This window comes from Macrotis lagotis, chromosome X (genome assembly GCF_037893015.1).
Source record: "Macrotis lagotis isolate mMagLag1 chromosome X, bilby.v1.9.chrom.fasta, whole genome shotgun sequence".
NCBI lineage: Eukaryota > Metazoa > Chordata > Mammalia > Peramelemorphia > Peramelidae > Macrotis > Macrotis lagotis.
The window spans coordinates 602,619,605-602,641,576 of NC_133666.1; the positions used below are offsets into that span (position 1 = coordinate 602,619,605).

Below are 21,972 nucleotides of genomic sequence, written 5' to 3' on the forward strand. Positions count from 1 at the left end.
TGCAAAATTTTTTTTCAAGGAATATAAAATCTACATAAAAATGAGGGGAAGGAGATATAAAGAACTTAATGAAAAAGTACAGAGAGCACTGTCAAGAGAATTGGGTCCTAGTTCTTTATCTTGCTTAACCTAGGCATTAGGTAGAACAGTGGATAAGAGGCTGGAACTAAAATTAGGAAGACCTGAGATTAATTCTTGCCTTCAACACTTATTAGTTATATGACTCTATGCAAATCATTTAACTAGATTTGAAAGCAATAGACCTGTCTTGGAGTCATGAAGATCCAGGTTCAAATCTGCCTACTGTCTTTCTCAGTTTCCTTATCTGTAAAATGGTGATGTTAATACTACCAACTTCCCAGGATTGTTATGAAGTCTAAATGAAATGATGTTTGTAAAATGCTTAGTCCAGTGTTTGGTACATGACAGGCACTTAAATAAGTTCCTGTTCCCTTGATTTTAGATGGTTTTGATAGATGGAGTCCTTGGGAATGGTTTGCACAGACCTTGGGTATACTAGGAAATGAAAAGAATGTTTTGACAATATCTTTTATAAGAATTGGAGGAAATCTAAATAATTTATTCAAAAGACAGACCAGAAGATGTCTAAGGACTTCTATAGCTAATTGGTTGGGGTTTATACCACAGATGAGAACAAGATGGCCCTTGGGGCTAGCAAGCAGAAGAGTTGGCAGATCCTTCTTCCCATAAAGACCAGCAGATGGTAGCAAAGAGCAGCAACAGCAACAGCAGAAGTGGAGGGTCAGTGATTGTTAAAGACACCAGTGTCCAACTTAGTGGAGTCATCAGAGAACATTGGTGGCTATGTAGTGTCTTCGGCATGGTTTGAGTGCCTGCCACGTGTGTTACTTGAATGCTTCAATCTGCACTGGTGATTTGATAACCTGTGAGAAGTTTCTCTGTGTGTATTTGGGATGTGTTTCTTGTCATTTAATCTTTCTATAACCTTAAATTAAATATTGACTCAAGTTCATAGTTTTGAAATAATGTCCTTTGGTCGAGTGGAAAAGAAACACAAATCTAGGGGCTTGTGAAGTATGATGTTGAGTCGTTGCTTATTCATACCTAAAAGTACTTTGGACACAGAGATTGCATAGGACTTGAGGGACATGGGTATTATATTGCAATGCAAAGATTTCTATTTCTGGTTTATTTACATGGAGAATGAAGCTTACCTAAGTATGGGTCCAAGGTTGTGTAGTTGTCAGCAGAATTGGGATTCATACCCAGACCTCACTTAGTTCCAATATTCTTTTCAAAATATTGCAGCTTCTGGACTTCTATCTTTTGAGGTCCAATGCATTTCTCACATCTGTAAAGTGCTATAGTTACTTAGAATGCCAGAGAACCCTTGGATTGGAGTTCCCCTGAGTCCTACTACACTGCTTGCCAGCTGTGGACATTGTTCTCTTTAACAAATATAAATGGCCTTGAACAGCCCAGATGACCTTTAATGTGACAGCCCATCAATAAACAATTGTCCTCCCCCAGCAAAGACACATGAGAATCACCTCTCCTGAGATGCTGCTGAATAATCAGAGCTTTGACTGCCCCTGGCCCTGGGAAACAGAGCTAACCTTCTTTTGGTGACATTGGAAAGGGCTCAAGCCTCCTGGCCAAGTGCAGGAATTGGGAGGCTTCAGGGAGAATACTAGTTGTCAAGTGTTCATGTGGGATTTGTTCAGAGGCCAACATACCTCTGGAACTGTGCCTTGCAATGAGGAAAATCCTGTGTGGAGAAATTGGGATGTCAGAACTATGAGTGGAGGGCAACCTTTCCTTGTAATTTTAGAACCAAACCAAGGCTTTCATCCTTTGGGGGAGGGCACCTTTAACATGAAAAGAGACTATTTTTAGGGGCTTAAGAATAAACTGTTAACTTCCAGAAGCTGATTTTTTTGTTTGTGACAAAAATTGCCATATTATTTTTCAATAAGAGAAAAGGAAAAAAAAAAAGTAGTTAGCCAGGAAAAAATAAGAGAATTAAGTGTGTACATGCACTTTTAGGTATATGGGCATATACTCGAATGTGTGTAAAAGCTGAGGCAGAGTCCAGCCACATTAAACTACTCTCAGTTCTCTTCACCCCATCTTATGTTCTGTTCCCATGCTTTTTCCCTAAAAGGTCTCCTCTTCCTGGGATGCCTTCAATTCTGAATTGAATTCATTTTTTAAAAATCTCAGTTCAAATGGTCTTCTACAAAAATCCTTTATCCCTCTCTTCAGATTGGCAGTAGCCTTTCTCCTTGAAGCCTATACAGCACATTATTTTCTGATACACTAATGCACTTATCTTGTAGTATTATGCTTTGCACTTATTTATTCTACTCTGCTGTTCTACTAGATCTTAAGGGTACAAGCCTTCTCTAAACCTTTTTTCTTCCCCAGAACTTAGCACAGTGCTCTGCAGACATACAGGAAGCAGGACTTGGAAAGGTAAAAGGTATGTATCTCCTTGCTAGGGAGAAGAGTTAGAGGGAGTCAGAATTCTTCTTTGACTTCAGGAAAACAAACAAATCCAAAAATCTTCCTAATGATCAGAACTGTCCATAAGTGGGATGTTTGCCTCGAGATCTTGGGGAACATTGTTAGAGGTGGTGCAGTAGTGAGGTTTACTCATGCCCACAAGTTAGTATTAGATGACTTCTGAGGCCTCTTGCATCATTAAACTTTGGTGATTCTGTATCTGAGTTTCTATATCTGTTTTTGCCTTGCCCTGAGGGAGATCATAATCTATCTGGAGAAAGAAGACAATATAACAACATTTGTTAAGTATTTTTTATTTTTAAATTAAATTTTATTTATGATTAATAAGTATTTTTCTCTCCCTTCTACTTTCTCTTGCAAAATGAAAAAAACAAAAAAACAAAAACTAAAACTTTTTTTATTTAGATGAATGGAACAATTTCCAGATTAGTCTTGTCTAAAAATATGTCTCAATTTGTGTAACTAGTTCCTCCCCTTTCTGTAAAGAGAGGTGGATACTCTTGCTATGAGACAGGTGTTTGTTCAAGTCTGAGTTCAAGTCCTATTTCAAATGTTTAGGAGACATATGTGTTTAGGTAAGTTAACTTCTCTTAGCCTGTTTTATTTAATCTGTAAAATGAGGATAATAATAGGAATAGTCATGAAAATCAAATGAGATAATATAAACTGCTTTAAAAACCTAAAATATGTGTAAAGTGTTTTATAAATAACATAATTATAATCAGTCCTCTAAAATCATGGCGTATCATTGCATTGTTCAATTTTTAAATCTTCCAAATTTATTTTAATAAAATTATGCATTGTTTTAGAATAAATTATTCCTCTGGTTCATAGTCTTTACTCTGCAAAAATCTTCCCAGGCTTTTCTGAAACCATTCATCTTCTGTCATTTCATAAATATATTTCTTACCAATGTACTATGGTTTGTTTAGTTTTTCCTCAATTTATTCAAACCTCTTTAGTTTACAGTTATTTTCCACTATAAAAAAGAGCTGCTATATAAATATTTTTGAACACAATAGTCCTTTTACTCTTTTATTGATTTATTTGAGGTATAGTGCTGGTAGTAGTATCGTATCACTAGGGCAAGGGGCTAGTGACAAACTTCTAAATTTCTTTCCAGAAAGGCTTGACCATTAATTTATAACTCCCCTAACAATGAATCAATGGACTTGTTTTCCACCACCCCTAAAATACTTGTTTCTGGTCACTTTCTTGTTATCTTTGCCAATGGAACTGGGTGAACATGGGCTCTATAATGATTATACCAATCTGTCAGTTATATAGCAACTAGCCAATCATAAAGCTTTCTCAAGCCTCAAACAATTTAACATATTAGTTATCCTTTGTGAGTGAATTTGAGCCAAATTTGGAGATGCCTATAGCCTCCAGAAACCAAACAACTCAAGGGCAAGCTTTAACAGGAGCTATAGACTCAAGACTTTGCTCAGGATTTTTCTAAACATCCTAATAATTATGTCTGCAGATCTCTTCTCCTTTAGTTCCACCCTCCACCTTGAAGCCTCTAGAAACTCTTTTTTCACCCCCTTTCCATTCTTCTTTGAACATCAAAGAGCTCTCTCTCTCTCTCTCTCTCTCTCTCTCTCTCTCTCTCTCTTTCTCTCTCTCATTTCTTGCAGGATCTTTTGTCACCTCTAAGCTTTTTTCTCAGGCAATAAGATTTGTAATCTGTGATCAGACTCTTTCTGGAGGTCTTTTGCCAACAACATGTGTGAAGGAGAACCACAGAGTTGCTTTAATTCACATTTCTGTATTTAAGGATTTGGGGTATTTAAAAATGATGACTACTAATAGGTTGAACTTCTTTTGATAATTGCCTAATCACATTCTTTGACAATTTCTAAATTGGGGAATGACTCTTGCTCTTATAAAATTGAATCAGTTCCTTATACATTTAAGAAATGAAATGAGACTATGGAAGGAGGGACAGCTAGGTGGTGTAGTGATAGGATACCTGCTCTGGAGCCAGGACTGAGTTCAAATGTGAGCTCAGACCTTGGGCAAATCACCTAACCCCAGTTCCTTGCAAAAAAACAAAAACAAAAACAAAACTCCAAACAAACAAGCAAAAAAGAAATGAGACTAACAGAGAAACTTGCTGTAAAACTTTTCCCTAGCTTTGTTTAGCCTAATTTTAACTGCATTGGTTGTTGTTCAAATACTTATAAATGTTACAAAATTAGAATTGTCTTTTTTGTCATCTGAGATATTCTCTATCCCTGTGTGGTCAGGCACACTTCGAATAGCCATACATCTGACAGTTAATTTCCTCCTTATTTCTGTAACTAATTAATGATGCAACATTTGATATAGAAGTCTAATATCCACTTGAAGCTTCTCTTGATATATGGTATGAAGTTTTTGTCTAAACCTGTATCCTTCCAGACTACTTTCCAGCTTTGAAGCAGTTTTTGTGGAAGAGTAAATGCTAGTTTGATTCAATATTAAGAGAATTGTTTTTAAATTGACTATATTAAGAAAAACAAAAAGTTATCACTAGATCAATTACTAGATGCAGAATATTCATTTTTGCTTCCGTCTCCCAAACACTGGAAAGCAAAGGAATAAATAGACCTCTTTTTAATATGGTAAATTTTATCTATCTAAAATAAGAGCCAGTATTTTGATAAACCAAAGGCCTTTCCAATAATAATAGAGATAAGGTAAAAAAGACATTCATATTCTGATATATAGATATTCTCCAGGGAAGGAGCTTGAGTCCTTTTCTCTCCATTACCATTATTTGATATAGTGCTAGAAATGCTTACTATAACAATAAGATAAAAATAATAAGAGAGAATGAATAGGCAATGAGAAAACAAAATTATTGCTTCTTTCACATGACATGATGGTTTATTTAGAGAACCTAATATCTAAAATCAATTGAAATAATAACTTTATCAAAGATTCAGGATATTGTATAAATCTATAAAATCTACAGTATTTCTGTATATTACAAAAAGCCAGGAAGAAGAAATATAAAGAAAAACTGCCTTTAAAATTACAAAATATATAAAGTCTACCTACTAGGCCTAAGTTCCCAGAAACTATGTAAATTTAATTATGAGATATTTTTATTGTAATAAAGACAGGCTTAAATAATTGGACAAATATTAATTGCACATAGACTGAATCAATTTGATAAACTAAAATGTTGCTATTTTATTTCTGACTCTTTGTGAACTCATATGGAGTTTTCTTGGCAAATTTACTAGAGATACTCATTTTTCATATGAGGAGCTATGGCAATAGAGTAATTGACTTGTTTAGAGTCACACAACTAGTTAGTGTTTGAGGTCAAATTTGAACTCTTGCACTCCTGATACTAGGGCCAGTGCTCTATCCATTGTACTGTCTATGTGCTCATAAAGCAATTAAAAGGCTAGGTAAATTAGTTTACATTATTGAGTACCATATCAATAAAATTATCAAAGGATCATTTTATATAATTAGAAAAATAGTTATGGATTTTATTTGGAGAAAAAGTTCAATAATCTTGAGAGAAATAATGAAAAAAAGGGGAATGAGGGGGGCCTAACAATAGCTGATCTCAAACTCTACTATAAAATAGTAATCACTAAAATGATCTGATGCTGTTTAAGAAATAGAGTGGGTTAGTAATAGAGATTATGTACAAAGCATTCAGAAGTAAATGAATTTAGTAATCTAATGTTTGATAAAACAAGGCCTTCATAACCATGTGAAAAAGGCAATAAAGAATTTACAGGAGTGTTATGTAGATTATTTAATGTGGAGTGAAGAAAGACTTGGGTTCAAATCCTATCTCTGTCATTTACTAGCTTTTGGATGCTGGACAAGTCACTTAACTTTAGGATCAAATGAGATAATAATTGTGAAGTGTTTAGCACAGGGCTGGCATATAGCATGTGCTATATAAATTTTTTTAAAGCAACCCTCTGAACTTCAATTTCCGTATCAGTAAAATTAAGGAGTTGAATTTAGTGTTCTTTAAGGCTCCTTCTAACTTTAAATGTATGATACTATGATCTTACTAATTCAATTAAATAAACATTTATTAACTGAGGGAGGAAGACTGAGAACTAAAGTGAAATTATTTGACTGAGATCAGATTGTGACTGAGTGTCAGAGTTGGTATCAGGACTCAGATTTACATGTTGCTGGCTTGTGGCACCAGAGATGATAGTGATAATGTATAAAAATCAAAGGAGTTGGAGAACCTCAAAACAAAAACCTTTTTCTCCACATATTTTATTTAGCAGATCCAACCCTGAGAGATCATGTGGTATGCGTGAAAGAATACTGAACTTCATAGGATCATGAGATTTTATCATTACAATCAAACCAAGGGATTCAAATCAATTTAATCAACATTTAATCCAATCCCCTCATTATAGAGATGAAAAAAATCAAAGCTTAGAAAAATGAAAAGACTCTTCAAGGTCACCCATATAGTAAATGACAATCAGGAATCAAACCCAGATTTCCTGCCTTCAGGCTTTTTCTATAACATTGTGTTAACTAAAATCTGAGTGTGACCTCTCACTCTATTTCTCCTTCTCTCTTTGACTCTTTCTGTTGATCCACTTTGCCTCTTGGCATCACTCTCCCTCCTCCTCTGTAAGATAAAAGTGTCAGATTGGATGATCTCTGATGTCCTTTCTAGTTCTGAGTTTTGTCCTCTTTGGATCCTTAACTAAATCGCTGCATCCTATTTCTTACCTTAAGGTGAATTCCTTGCCTTGTTCTGGGTAATGCCATTGATTGTTTGATTCATATTCTCTTGGTCTTTAAAATAGATGATAAGGTATGAGGAGATCACACTAGTTGTGGGGTCTGATAAAGAGAAGTCAGCCAGATCCACAAAGATTTGGTTCTGTAGAGTGAAGTTTGTGATGCCATACAGCTTTACTAGGAATCATATGTAATCTAGGAAATGATACAGTTCGAGAGATGGATGTGGATGGAGCCAGGGGGCAGTTATCAGGCTTTCCTGAGCCAGGAAGGGAGGTGTAGGAATAAGAACTGAAAAGAGCAGAATAGCAGGGTCTAGAAGTTCAATATATTTAGAGAGAGTGATAAAAGTCTATTAACAGCAAATATGATGCTTTCTCTGAAAATTAAAAATATATCTTAGAGTTTATATATAGGCAGAAGTTGATATGTTACTGTAAGAAATGTGCAAATGAAGGGCACAGTGGGAACAACAAAAGGGCAAAGGACTTGTGTCTGGGATAAATATTCATGGAGACTTCACAGACTTCCTGGAGATGGTAGCTTTTGAGCTGAACATTAGAAGATGTTTATGAAGTGGAGCAGTGGATAGAGTGCTGGGCTTGGAGTCTGGAAGACCTGAACAAATCCTGCTCAGACACTTACTAGCTGTTTGACCTTGAGCAAGTCATTTAAACCTTTTTTGCCTCAGTTTCCACATCAGTAAAATGAACTGGAAAAGGAAATGGCAACCCATTTCAGAATTTTGCAAAGAAAAATCTAAATGGGGTCATAAAGAACTGGACATGATTGAACAACAACAATGATTTTAGCAGAGGAAGAATGTGAAACTCTAGGAAGAGAAACAGGATAGGTATAGGAATGGAGTCAGGAAAGCAGAGATGTTGGGAATAGTGAATAGTTCATTTTGGCAATAAAAATAATAATGATTATCATTCACAACCTGAATAGTTTTCCACTGTTTTTGACTCTGCCTATCCACTGAAATATTCTTTCATCTCTTCTGGTCTTTCATGGCTCTCTTCTGACCTTTCTCTTCCCAGTATGTGTGAGTTCCGTCTTAGGTTTCTTTTTGGATATGAAGTCAATTTCATGTCTTGATATATGAATTTTCTCCTTGGTTCTTTTCTCTCAATTATTCCCATGGGTTTATTGATCATCTATCTTTAGATAAATAAATGAATTAAATAAATTTTATTTCACAGCTTTATATATCAAGATGGAAAGTAATGTGGTGCAGTTGGGAAAAATAATCATTCTGGAGTTAGAGGGTCTAGATTTAAATTTTTCCTCTACCACTTACTCCTGATGTGATCCTGTGCAAGTTGCTTAATATCCACAGGTCTCAGTTTCCTCCTGTGAGAACAAGAGGATTAAATTAAATGATCTCTGATGTTCCTTCTAGGCATCTATGGTCCTATGGGTTCCCTTCTGAGCTCTTGCCCAACCCCCATTCCATCTAATTAGTTGCTAAATCTTTTTAGCACTATCTCTATAACATTCCTTGTATTTGGTAGCTAGATAGTATAGGGGATAGATCACTAGACTTGGAGTAACAAATATCTGAGTTCAAGCCCTGTCTCAGATACCAGTTTGTTTCCCTGGGCAAGTCACTTAACCTCTCTTAGCCTAAGTTGTTACTTCTGCAAAATAATAATATTAATAGAGTCCACCTCAGAATATAAAAATCAAATGAGCCAATAGATAAAGCATGTTGCAAACCTTTAAGTATTATTAAATGCTGCCTAGTATCATCATCATCATCATCATCATCAATATTCCCCTTCTCTCCATTCAAACTGTCCTTAACCCTCTTAGTTTATATCCTTGCCACCTCTCTTTCATGCTATTGTAATAGCTTCCTAATGGTCTCACTGACCATCATCTTTATTTCTTTAAAATATCTTTCAATGAGTTGCCGAAATGTTTTTTTTTTTTTTAGGGTTTTTATTTTTGCAAAGCAAATGGGATCAAGTGGCCTGCCCAAGGCCACATGGCTAGGCAATCACCAAGTGTCTGAGGCCAGACCTGAACCCAGGCACTCCTGACTCCAGGGCCAGCACTCTATCCACTGCACCATCTAGTCGTCCCCCAAATATTCTTTCTAAAGCACAAGTCTAACCATGTTATGCCTTTATTTAAGAAGCTTTAATGTCTCTTATGGCTCTCTCGAAATTCCTTTTGCATTTTAAGTTCTTTACAATCTGGTTCTTTTCCCAAACCTATCACATCTTATTCCATTTCACACACATTACATTTTGGCTAAACTCACCTACTTGCTGTACCCCATATACAACATATTATCACCCACCTCTGTTTCATGCCTCCATGTTTTAGAATTCCTGTCTTTCATCAGAGCACAACTCAGGTAATTTCTCTGGAATATAAGAGTTGTTCTTGGCCAAACACCGGGATTAGAACTCAGATTAATAGGATTTAGAGAAGAAAGGAATTTAAGACATCAAGTACTCCTTATTACCCAGGGGAGCAGGCTGAAGATCAGAGAGGAAAGCCCACTTGTCCAAAACCTCACCTTTTATAAGCAGCAAAGGAGGCATTCCAATGTAGTTCTTTTAACTTCAAATTCACTGATCTTTCTATTATTCCCTTATTCTTGTCACCAAACCGCCTCTTCCTCCCTCAGTTCCACACCCCCAGGAGGCAGATCTTCCATCTCTTGGGTCTTTTTCTGAGGTGGGAAGGCAGATCCCTAAAGCTTTTCACTAATTAAGGTTTTTTTCCCCTTTCTTTATTTGGAGTTTGGCAAAGCTGGCTCATCTTTATTCTTCCTCTCATGGTTGCTACTGGAGGTGAAGTTAATTTTTCCTTTCTGGTGACAGCCCCAGAGAAAGGGCCAACCAGAAATCAGTAAGATTTCTCCCAGGGCTCCTTGAGGGAGCAAATGGAGAAGAGTTGTCTATATTTGTAGAAAAACCTAATATTTTCCAAGTAAAAAAATAAATCCTCTCAATTAAATTATAAATTTATATACTTCCCTGAGGGGATGACTATTTGTATCATCAAATCTCTTTTCATCAGCTCATATTTGTGCTTTCTCTGTTGGTTCTAAGGCCAACCTCAGATGCTCTTCTCTATCTGACAGCTCTTGATGTCCTTAGGATGGGGATGGCTTGAAGAACTGTGTGCATGTGGTTTTTTCATGTGTATTCCACAGGGATTTGAATAGAATGATCCAACTCAATTTTGGAGCTAGAAGGGATGGACTTGAGGTTATTTATTTAATTCAACTTCCATGTTTTTTTACCCAGGTTGGGATACTAAGACCTATAGAGGGAAAGTGACATGCCCAAGGCAACACAGCGTTGAAGTCAGTTTGGGAATCCAGGAATTTATACACCCAAAGTAAGATTTAGGGTCATAGAGCAATGAGCTAGAAAAACTGGGATTTAAAAAAATCAGTACTGCAGCATTTGCTAAGTCCTTTCTTTCTCCTTTCTACCTTTCTTCCTCTCTTATTTCCTTCCTTCTAACTGCTTCTGGATGTAACCTATTTTACTTTTAAAAAAATCTATAAGGTCATTTTTTTCCCGACTTCAAGTCTAATTTGCCACTTTGCAGCTCCTACTCATTGCTCCTGGTTCTGCCCAATGGATCAAATGAACAAATTTTCCCTTACCTCTTTCACTTGAGAACTTTTTTAATACTTGTACATAACTCTCATGCACCCAACACCTGAGGCATCTTCAAGATTCCTAAAGCCAATCTTCATAATTTATTGACCTGAATTTCCCATCTGGCTATCTCTCCCCTCTTCCCCCTGCACAATTCTCTAATCAATGACCTTTCTACCCTACAGTACCCAGAACTGAGCAGAGTATTCAAGATGTGGTCTGATCAGGGCAGAGGAGAATACAAGACTATTACTTTTTCTTTCCTGGAAACTGTCTTTTAAGACAACTCCAGATGATAATTTTTTTGGCTGCTATTGAGCTTTCATTTTATTTCTACCTACCTCCAGGTCTTTTTCAAACAAACTTCAGTCTAACCAGACTTTACTCACTTTGTGAACCTGATGGTTTTTTTAACCTGTGTAAGACTTTACCTTATCCTCTTAATCTTATTTGACTCAGTTCAATGTTCTCACCTGGACAGATTACTTTGGATGCACATTTAGTGAATTAACTGGTACTCTCCACTTTATGTCATCTACAAATTTGGCAAATATGACACCTCTACTTTTATCCAAGTTACTGAATAAAAGACTAAATAGACAAATCACTGGGACTCTCTACCTAGAGTCTTCCTTTCAAATGATCACTCTTTAAGAAAACAAAAACTCAGAGAAATAACACAGCCAGGAAATGGCAGAACAAGTCTCCTGACTTGCAGATACAGTCCAGAGCTGGAGGAGGTAGAGGTCATTTAGTCCAATATCATCCTTTTACAGATTAGGAAACCAAGACCAGGCCATGTAAATGACTTGCTTAACACCCACTGGCAATTTGTTGCAGACCAGGAATTCAGTCTTAGTTCCTTCACTTTCAAGTTAACTACTTTTTTTGCATTGGACTGTGCTTGATACTTAAGTGAGAATGAAATGTCTAAGAAGTATATTGAATTTAGTTTCTTGTTCTGGCCCCTACCCAGATGTGGATATTTTGATATGACAAATGGTGATCAAAGTGCTGCCTCCCCCTTACCTAGTCAAACTGTAAGGATTGCAGTCTGCAATTTTCCTTTGGGATAACTCAGAGGAGTGGAAATGAAGGAACTTATAGGGTGACTCAGATGCCTTCCTTCTCTCATGAAATGCACTCCCCTCCACTTGAATTGACTAGTTTTTTTTAAACTCATTGTGGGGGAACAATGAGATCATTCAGCCTTCTTGATCTTTATGAGTTGATAGTTAAGACCACCTCCTCTTACTCTCCTCACTCTCTGTCCCACCCTAAACCTTGGCAACCAATTATATTTATCATTGAGAAACAAGGTAGAGCAATAAGTCATTGTTGTAAATCTTGTTAGAAACCCTTAAGGGAAGAGGCAAGTCCTTTTGGTATCAAGGCTGAGTTCCTCCACATGCTGCTGAGAAATAGAGGCTATATTCCTGATCCTGGGATTAAATCAGAGGAGTAGTAGGTCATTAACTGAATGAATTTGGGCTTTGGGCCAACAGGAAACTGTGCTGATTGAGACTTGTGGAAGGGGATTAAACAATGATTTTGGGGTTTGGTCATCAGGGATTTAATGGTTTAGTTGAATGATAGATTATTGAAATAAAGGAAGGATTAGTTTTTTATCAGAGAGGCCAGAAGGTATCTCAGGGAAGAGCAAAAGAAACTGAAGCTACTGTTATTGGGAACCATCTGGAGACCTCAATTACCAAGCCCTTCCAATTTAGATGCCACTTACCCTTACAAACTAGAACCTTTCAACTCAATTCCTTATTCTGGCTATGTAAGGGGATAATCAAGTCCTTTCTCTATCTCTAGTATCACACATTTGAAGATCTCTTCTTACTTTTTGAGTTTTCTCTTCTTCAGGCTAAATATACTGTTTTTAAAAAATTTATATGAATCTTATATGGAATGGATTCAGGATTTTTTACCAGATGCTGATGGCATTCCCCCCCCAGATATCCCATCCCCCCAAATTCTAAGCCTAACCCCACTAAAAATTACCTTGGATTTATTTTACATTGAATCTTTTTAGCATCAGGTTACTCCCTTGATAAAATATAAGCTCTTTGAGAGCAAGAACTGTTTTGTTCATGTCTTTATAGCCCCAATACATATGCAGTGTTAAGCACATATGTTTTTCAGTCATATCCAACTTTTTGTCACCCCATTTGGGATTTATTTGGCAAAGTAACTGGGGTGCTTTGCCATTTCCTTTACCAATTCATTTTACAGATGAAGAAACTGAAGCAAATAGGGTTAAGTGATTTGTCTAGAATCATACAGCTAGTAAGTATGTAAGGTCAAATTTGTACTTAGGAAGAGGAGTCTTTCTGATTCCAGACCTAGCACTCTATCCATTGCATCATCTAGCTGCCCAATGATAATGTTTGTACTTTGTTCTTGAAGAAGACCATGACATCAGGGAGGTGATGCCCATGACATGAATTGTATTTAAAGTAAGGGGGGCAGTGCTAACTCATAACCCTCACTTTCTCTTCCAGAGCCTTCTGGGTCCAGTAGTCACAAATGTATCAGGATGACTGGAGATGGCCCTGGATATGAGTCATTCAGGGTTAAGTGACTTACTTAAGGTCACATAGCTAGTGAGTATCAAGTATCTGAGGCTGGATTGGAATTCCCATCCTCCTGACTCTAAGGCCAGTGCACTATCCACTGCACCACCTAGCTGCCCTTCTTTAACCACCCAATAATAATGGTTAATATATAGTTTTTGATTTGCTGCAAGACTAAAGGGTTATCTCCCATACCCAGACTTTGTTTCAGGTGCAATCAGCCCTCATCACCTGACTCAGCATGGCACATCAAGCCTACTGGAATGGATAGATCCAGTGTAAAGATTGGGGAATGAACCCAGAGCATGATTTAGATGAGAATTCTGTATTGCTGGGGAGAGCCCTCCAGAAAGGAGTAGATCTGAAGAAGGCCCAATTAGACAAGAATGATCTTTCATAGACTCCAGGAAATGATTTTATTTCCTGGATCTCGGAGAGAAAATGGGGAGTCTATCTTTTCTTGATCTTGTGAAGATAATGAAAGGGTAGACACTTGTGGGAGGAGCTAGTACAATATGATAGAAATTTTATTGTCTCAATGGTTTTCAAGTCTTTTCAACTATAATTATCTTTCAAGGGGGATTCTATAATAACTGTCATCAGTTTTGGTGCTAATGAAGATTTCAGGAGTACAGTTTGACCATACCTGAAATGTGTGTATATGGAGTTCACAGAGAAGGGTTAAAAGATAAAGGCAAAAATAAACTTTCAAGGCTACAATTTTGTCTAAAGATGACACTGGCACATAACTGATAGACTCTAGTTACTAAACATCAGAAGGGGCTTCATCCATCTCATCTGAATCACCTGAACAGAAACTCCCGTCAAGAATCCTAGCATATCATTTTAATTGATCAGGCATTATTCAAATCCCTGGCTGGTCATCATGCAGCTTTAGCTTGAAGATCTGAGCAACCATACCTCTTCTAATAGCACTTTGGGATAGCTCTAATTGGTAAGAAGGTTTTTCTGTTAGGGTGATTCAAAATCTTTTCCTCTGAAATGCAAAATGAGGGGAGACCATAATATGAAAAATAGAAGGACTCTCCAAGACTACTTGTCCAATCCCCTCAGAGGTATGGAAGTAGTTAAAAAATTTGCTTGAAGGGAGCAGCTAGGTGGCACAGTAGATAGAGCACTGGCCCTGGAGTCAGGAGTACCTGAGTTCAAATCCAGCCTCAGACACTTAATGATTACCTAGCTGTGTGGCCTTGGGCAAGCCACTTAACCCCATTGCCTTGCAAAAACTAAAAAAAAATTTGCTTGATCCCAATTTCTAATCATCATTCCTAATTCTTTCTTCTAGGAACAAGAAGAGTAAACCTAATTTCTACATAATGGCCCCTCATACACTTGAAGACACGTACTTCTGAGTGCTTTCTTCTGCAAGGTAACTATCCTCAATTATTTCAATGAAACCTAACATTTTACTGAGTTCCAGAGAAGTGAAATAATGATTATCAAATATTGTATTGATAATAGTCTCATATATTTTGGGTGTAAAGGGTCTATAATATCTCCATTTTATAGCTAAGTAAACTAAGACCCAGAGAAATGAAGTGCCCAAAGTGAAAATTAATTGTGGAATGGAATTCAAAACCTCATCCTCCTTAATCCTAGTTCAGGGCTCTCTTCATATAGTATCACTAACTGCAGTCTTCATGAGTGGGAAATTTGAAGGGGGTTTGGATGAAAGAGTGAGAATAGTTCAATGAAAACCTATCCCAATTATTGGAAGAACTCAAAGCTTTTGTTTATTCAAAAGTAGATTGGGGTGTCATCTTCCTAGACAAAGGACAGCACACAGAAAGGTCTGCGGGAAGCTCACTGTCTATAAATGGGGGAGTAGTAATAAACATAGAAATTAAAATGGCACAGAATGACTCTTGTGCCATCCCACTCTGAGGGGGTGGTTGTAAATGAAGGTGGCAAGAGGAATTTTTATGAGCTGACAGAGAGATTATTAAGAAATGAGGAAGTAACCTCCATCCTTCAATACACAAACCCAACCTTCTTGAGAAGTCTTTTATATGTCATACACTGACTTTTTCCTACCACTTGTCTTTCCATCTGTCAAATTCAACTCTGAGAAGTATGATATGCCTGAAGGGGGTTCATGCTGCAAAACAATAGGCAGAACTATTGCCACCCTGATGGCATCTAGGTGGCCATAGGATCATGAAAGGGATTTTGAAAACTGTTTGGTCCAATCCTCTCTTTTACAGAGATTCACACAGATAATACATGCCAGATTTAGTAGCTGTACCCAGATTATCCTCCAAGGTCAACACTTTTTCTACACTTAATTGTTTGGGAATTTCTCACCCTTTCCATAAGTAGCGGCCATCATGATAGCTTTCCTTCCTTAAAGTCGTAGAAAGATCGATAGATTTTACTAGTGAGAATATGAGTTCTAGTCCTAACCATGACTCTTTGGGAAAGTGATTTCAGTTTTGTAAAGCTGAAAAGAGTTTTAACTCAGAAATTTGAGTTATAATCATTTACCTTTCTAGGACTCAGTTTCTTTATCTAAAGGAGGGCACATAGCTAACTATTGCAGTGAATAGAATGCTAAGTTGATATAGAGAGTATAAAGATATTAATATTTATAGCTAGCATTTATGCAGCACATTAAAGTTTTCAAAATGCTTCATAACCATTTTGTCATTTGAGTCTCCCATCAATCCTGAGGGTAAATATCCTCATCTTAGAGATGAGAAACTCAAACCAAGAGAAGTCCAGTGACCTGACCAGAGCAATCCATTTGCAGGACTGAGATCTTTCTGACTTCAAGGTCAACACTTTATATCCCCTATGTCATCTAGTTGTCTCTAGTCTTGGAGGTAGAACTACTGACAGTAATATTTTAAAGATGGCAGTAGGTGTAAACAGAGAATCTATCTTGACTTAGAAATCAGAAAGCATAATGGCATTTGGGATAGGCTTCCTTTGACTGGAGGTGTCAGGCTTCTATTACAAGGTCTCCTAGCTGTGACTTCAGGAATGTCTTTTAGAGATCTCTGAGCCTCAATTTTCTCTATTACAAAATGGGATTAATGATCCCTTCCATATTGCCCTCAGGAGACTGTACTATGAATCAAATGAGAAAATGGATGTGATGTTATTTTTTAAATAGTTAAACAAATGCAATTGTTGATTATTATTAAGAAAAGATTAATTCATCAGATTGTCCCCCAAACTACCTCATTCGACCAAGTCATGAGTAAAATGATGCCCAGAAAGAAGGGTTGACCTCAGAACAACAATATTTTACTGTGATATAAGTACTCTTTTATCTGAATTCCACAAGTGTTTATTGAGGATTATAAAATATAGATGCCATGAGAAAGAAAATAATTTGCTAAGGTCACCCATTTAGTAAGAGTCAGAATCTGAGCCTGGGTCCTCTGACTTTCAAACCATAGCCAGGCTCTTCCTCTTAGCCAATCCCTTCTTAATTTCACTTTGAGCTGGTAGGTCAAGAGAATTACTATGATATTCTCATTCTATTAGACAATTACAAATTGTCACAGAATATGGAAAGATTCATTCATAGAATCATAGAACTGGAAAAGGATATCATAAGCAAACATTTCTAAACCTTTGGTCCTATGATCCCTTTTCACTCTTAAAAGTTATTGAGGACCTCCAAAGAGGTTTTGCTTCTATGAATCATCTATCAATGTTTATCATATTAGAAATGAAAACTGATAAATATTTAAAATATTATCAGGGTTAGGATAATTAATTTATTTAAATAATTTTAATAAACACATTACATATTAACACAAATAACACATTTTTATGAAAATAACCATCTTTCCAAAACAAATAAAATAGTGAGAAGAATGATATTTTTGCAAATCTCCTTAAGTTCATGCTAGATAGTATTGGTAGATTGTAGACTCCTAGATTCTCATGTCTGTTTCTGCATTCAATCTGTCGCAATATGTTGTTTTGATTGAACTATATGAAGAAAATCTGGCTTCATATGTAGTTGAAAAGTGGAGGACTATTTTAATAGGCAGAAAACTTCTTAGGATTATTATAGGAATGTAGTTTGACCTCAGAGATCCCTTGAAAGGGGTGTTGGGAACATAGGAGGCATAGGAAGCCTGACACCTCTAGATGCAGTCCGTTTTATCTTAGAACATTAATGTACTTGTTAAGTCAAGGGCAGCTAGTTGGCACAATGAATTGAGTGTTGGAATTAAGAAGATCTGAGTTCAAATATAACCTCAGATACCTACTAGCTATGTGATCCCAGGCAAGTCACTTAGCCTTGTTTACCTCAGTTTCCTGATTTGCAAAATGAGTTGAAGAAGGAACTGGCAAACTACTTCAGTATTCCTGACAAGAAGACTCCAATTTGGCCCCAAATAGTTAAACATGACTGAAAATTGACTAAGCAACAATAAAAACTATATTTGTATGGTGGGGGTTTCACAGATGAGTAAAATATAATGCTTGACTTCATGGAGCTTACAAACCCAAATGCATACATAAACAGATACTTATTTGCCTAAATAGATAAATACATAAAAACTTACTTTACCTGTAATGTCATACTAAATGTGATATAATGAAGGTACAAGGTATAATAGGAGTTCAGAAGAGGAAGTGATTATTTTTAATTGGCAGTAGTCAATAAGGCAACTTGGAGGAGATGACATTTAAACTAGATATCAAAGGATGCTGTTATTTAATTATTTTCAGTTGTTTCTGACTTGTCATCATCCCATTTGTAGTTTTTTTGGCAAAGTACTAGAGTGGTTTCCTTCTTCAGCCCATTTTACAGGTGAGAAAGTGTTGTGAACACTTGGCCAGGATCATCCAACTGGAAAATAAATGTCTTAGGTCAGATTTGAACTCAGATCTTCCTGATTTCAGCTCTGGAGCTCTGTCCACTGTGTCATCTAGCTGCCATCAAAGGATGTCTAAGAGCCACATAGATAGGGCTTGTAGAGGGAGGATATTCAGGGAGGCAGAGAAGTATTCCCAGAGGCTTGCATGTATGTAGGGTGCCTATTAATTGTATGTACACACACACACACACACACATATATATATATATATATATGTGTGTGTGTGTGTGTGTGTCTATCTATCTATCTATCTATCTATCTATCTATCTATCTATCTATCTATGGTAGAAGGGAGGATGCACATGATGGGTTTAGTGATTAAACCAGTTAATCAGGAACATAAGCTACATAAAAAGAAATAATCCTTAAAGATCATTTGATTCAGTTCTTTCATTTTATAGATGAAGAAACTGATCCTCAGAGAAGAAAAGAAAAATGTTGGGAAAAAATTTCTTATGACTATTCAGTCTCTATTGATATAGTATAAAGGTAGATGAGGCTGGATTGAAGATGTCCTTAAATTTCAGCTGAAGGAGTTCACATTTTATTTAGAAGGTAATGGGGATTTGAGCAGGTGATGATAACATCATCCAAGCTATTCTGGATGGAAGATTTTAAAAGGGACCTTGACAAATTGAATTTGGTTCAGGAAAGCAACCCAAATCATGAAGGTACATGAAACTTTCTAAGAATGTAAATTATAGGTAAACTACTGATCTTCATAAGTGAAGTCAGTTTCCATCCTTACACAAAAAGTATTCCAAATATGTTATCTATTTGTTATAAATATGTGTATTACAATTCTGTTTATATTAAACAATCATTAGTAACCCAAAGTAATGTATGACAAGAATTTTAAGAACCTTTAGAATCTCTATATCAATGTTATCTATACTCCTGTTTCCCAGGAGTATAGAAGCTCTTTGAGGGTAGGGATTGGTTGTCTTCTGTCTTTTTAATCTCCACACTAACCCCCGTGGTTGATATATAATAATGAATTTTTTAGTTGTTTTTACTGAACTGAATTATTGAATTTTATGGGAAGAACTGGGAAATTTCAAAATGCTTGCTGTGATAGAATTGATCCAAATCTATGGTCTGTGCAGGCAAGAGCTCACAGAAGAGAGCAGGTAATTATATGTTCCTGACTAGAAATAGGGCAAAATGAGGGCATGTCAACTGAAGGAATCCTGGCATGGATAGCAGCAAGCTCTGGGATGGGCTGCTGGTGTATATGTTGGGAGGCCTGGGAATATTCCCTTTGGCTTGGTTCCCATATGAGGAGAAGTTCTCTTTTGCTAGCTACTCTGTAAGTCAGTTTTCCATTGAGCAGAGGGCATTCACCCAAGTTGGTAATAAGAGCTTGGCTCCAAGTGGGAGGTACCCTGTGCCTTTGTGCTCAGATCCGGAGCATTCTGTGACTTCCTGCTGTATTTGCAAAAATATCAGTGATGGATCATTAATCACTGAGTGTGTTCAGCCCTTGAATTATTTAATGGAATATTTGAAGCATTTTTGAATGATTGAATGAGATAGAAGAAAGGTTATCTCTGTTTCTCCATGCAGAGATTTGGAAGGGCTATCAGAAAATGGGATCCATTCTGCTAGATTTCTGCAAAAACTATATATAAATGGAACAAAGCTTCAAAGATAACAGGCTGTCTCCTGTTCTGCTCCACTGAGTGAGGGAGACTATTGAGTTTCTTCTTTATCTTAACTATAGAAAGATAAGAAAAGGTATATACACTAGGTCAAAGGTTCAAATTAGACTTTCCATGCAGCCCCACAGGACACAGTGAACACTTTAGGCTCATGGCAAGAGCTCTGAATATTTAATATGAGAACCTGGGTTCAAATCTAACATTTGATGTTTACCATATGTTGCCTAGGATAACTACCTTAACCTCCTGGGGTCTCATTTTTATGATCTTTAAAAAGATGTTTTGGCATTGATTACCTCTAAGGTCCCATCCATCTATAATCTTAAGATGCTATAAGTCACTTCACCTTTCTATGCCTCAGTTTTCTGATCTGAAGGAAGAGGGCACTGAAATGGATTACTTCAGAGGTCCCTTCTGGTTCTGGATCTATAGTCCTATATTCTGAAGTATAGAAGGGAGATAGAGGTAGATTTTGAATCAGGGGAAATAACTATTTAGCAATGCAAAGTCTGTCTTTGAAGGGAGAGCATTTCAAGATATATGATAAAGAATATACAAAGTGTGAGAGGTCCATAAAAGACACTGTGAGAAATTTGAGGAAGAAGAAATAAAATTTACCCAGTAGTGTAGTGACATATGGGCTTCATGGAGAAATTACATCGAGTTGAATCTTAAAGGAAGAAAAACTCTAATACATAGTGAATGGGTAAATAGAATCCATTTCAGACGTACAGGATCTTTGTCCCATACAATTATGGGACAAGGCAGGTTGGTACCTCAAATTTTAGTCTAGAGTTCATACATTTTACTTTTCTTGATATTGGGAAGACATTCAAACATGTGAAAAATAAGCATGGTATTATCATAGTGGTGCACTGAGAAGATGACAAAGGCAGTTTTATAAAGGATGAATTAGAGGAGGTAATGGAGTAGAGACAAGCAGGCTATTTAAGTGTCTATTACAACAGACTAACAAGAATACAATTGGGGCCTAAATTAGGGTAATTGAAGTGAAAATAGAGAGAATAGGTCAGTTACAAGAGATATGGTGAAGGTAGAAGTGAGGAGGAGACAAATGGAGATAACTCAAAGGTTTTGCTCCTCCATGATAAGGAGGTGGTATCAAACATAGCACATATATATATAGGAAGACAGAATTTGAGGGGGAGATAATAAGTTGTTTTAGATATATTTAGTTTGAGTTATTTGTAAGGCAATCAAGTAAAGATAGATTTTTAGCAGGCAATTGGGAATTTTGGGGAGAGATAGAGGTTAGTTTTATAGATTTGAGGATCATTTGCATGGAAATAATTGAAACCATGCAGTGGTTCAGATCTTCAGGGGAAAGAGTATATATATATATATTATATATATATATATATATATATATATATATATATATATATATATATATATATATATACAGAAAAAGGACTTTTGGGGGAGACAGTCATTGAAGGACCTTTATGGAATCTTAACAAAGCCATGCATAAAGAGTTTGTGTGTCTCTCTCACCAGGTCTTGTAACTGTCACCTAAAATATTTCACTTGGAACAAGGCAGAACAGTCGATCTGAGCCAATCCAGGAAGACACCCACAATGCCTTGCAGAAAATAGTTTCCCAGGATCAATACCATTCCTCCAATCTGATGAAAAATAAGTGTTTCCTCCCCCAACAATCAAGTATCACACATGGTCAATTTGTTGACCCTTGATAGGGTGACCAAACATCAGGACATCCTGGAAAGAATATAGGTGAATAGCTAGGAGATCTGGGTTTTACTTTACTTATTAGCCTTATGTTCTAGGGGAGTGGAAGGGTAGAGGGGTGAAGGAAGTGGGAGTAAAGAAAGGCTAAAATAATGATGGGATTTTGCTATTTAAGGATTAGTTGAAGAGAAGAGTCAAGCTAACCTTTTGGGAGAGTAGTAATAGTGATACACTCATACCTACACACACATATATATTATACATTATATATCTTACCTTA

General features: G+C 36.6%; 1 long non-coding RNA gene across 1 annotated transcript in view; it reads left to right on the forward strand.

The window, feature by feature from the left end:
* Positions 1-21,713, forward strand: part of LOC141499813 (uncharacterized) — a 67,168-nt gene extending 45,455 nt beyond the window's left edge. The window contains exons 3-4 of the long non-coding RNA XR_012471771.1: positions 14,763-14,846; positions 21,501-21,713. This is a non-coding gene — a long non-coding RNA (uncharacterized LOC141499813). The remainder of the gene's footprint in view (positions 1-14,762; positions 14,847-21,500) is intronic.
* The last annotated feature ends 259 nt before the right edge of the window (positions 21,714-21,972 follow it).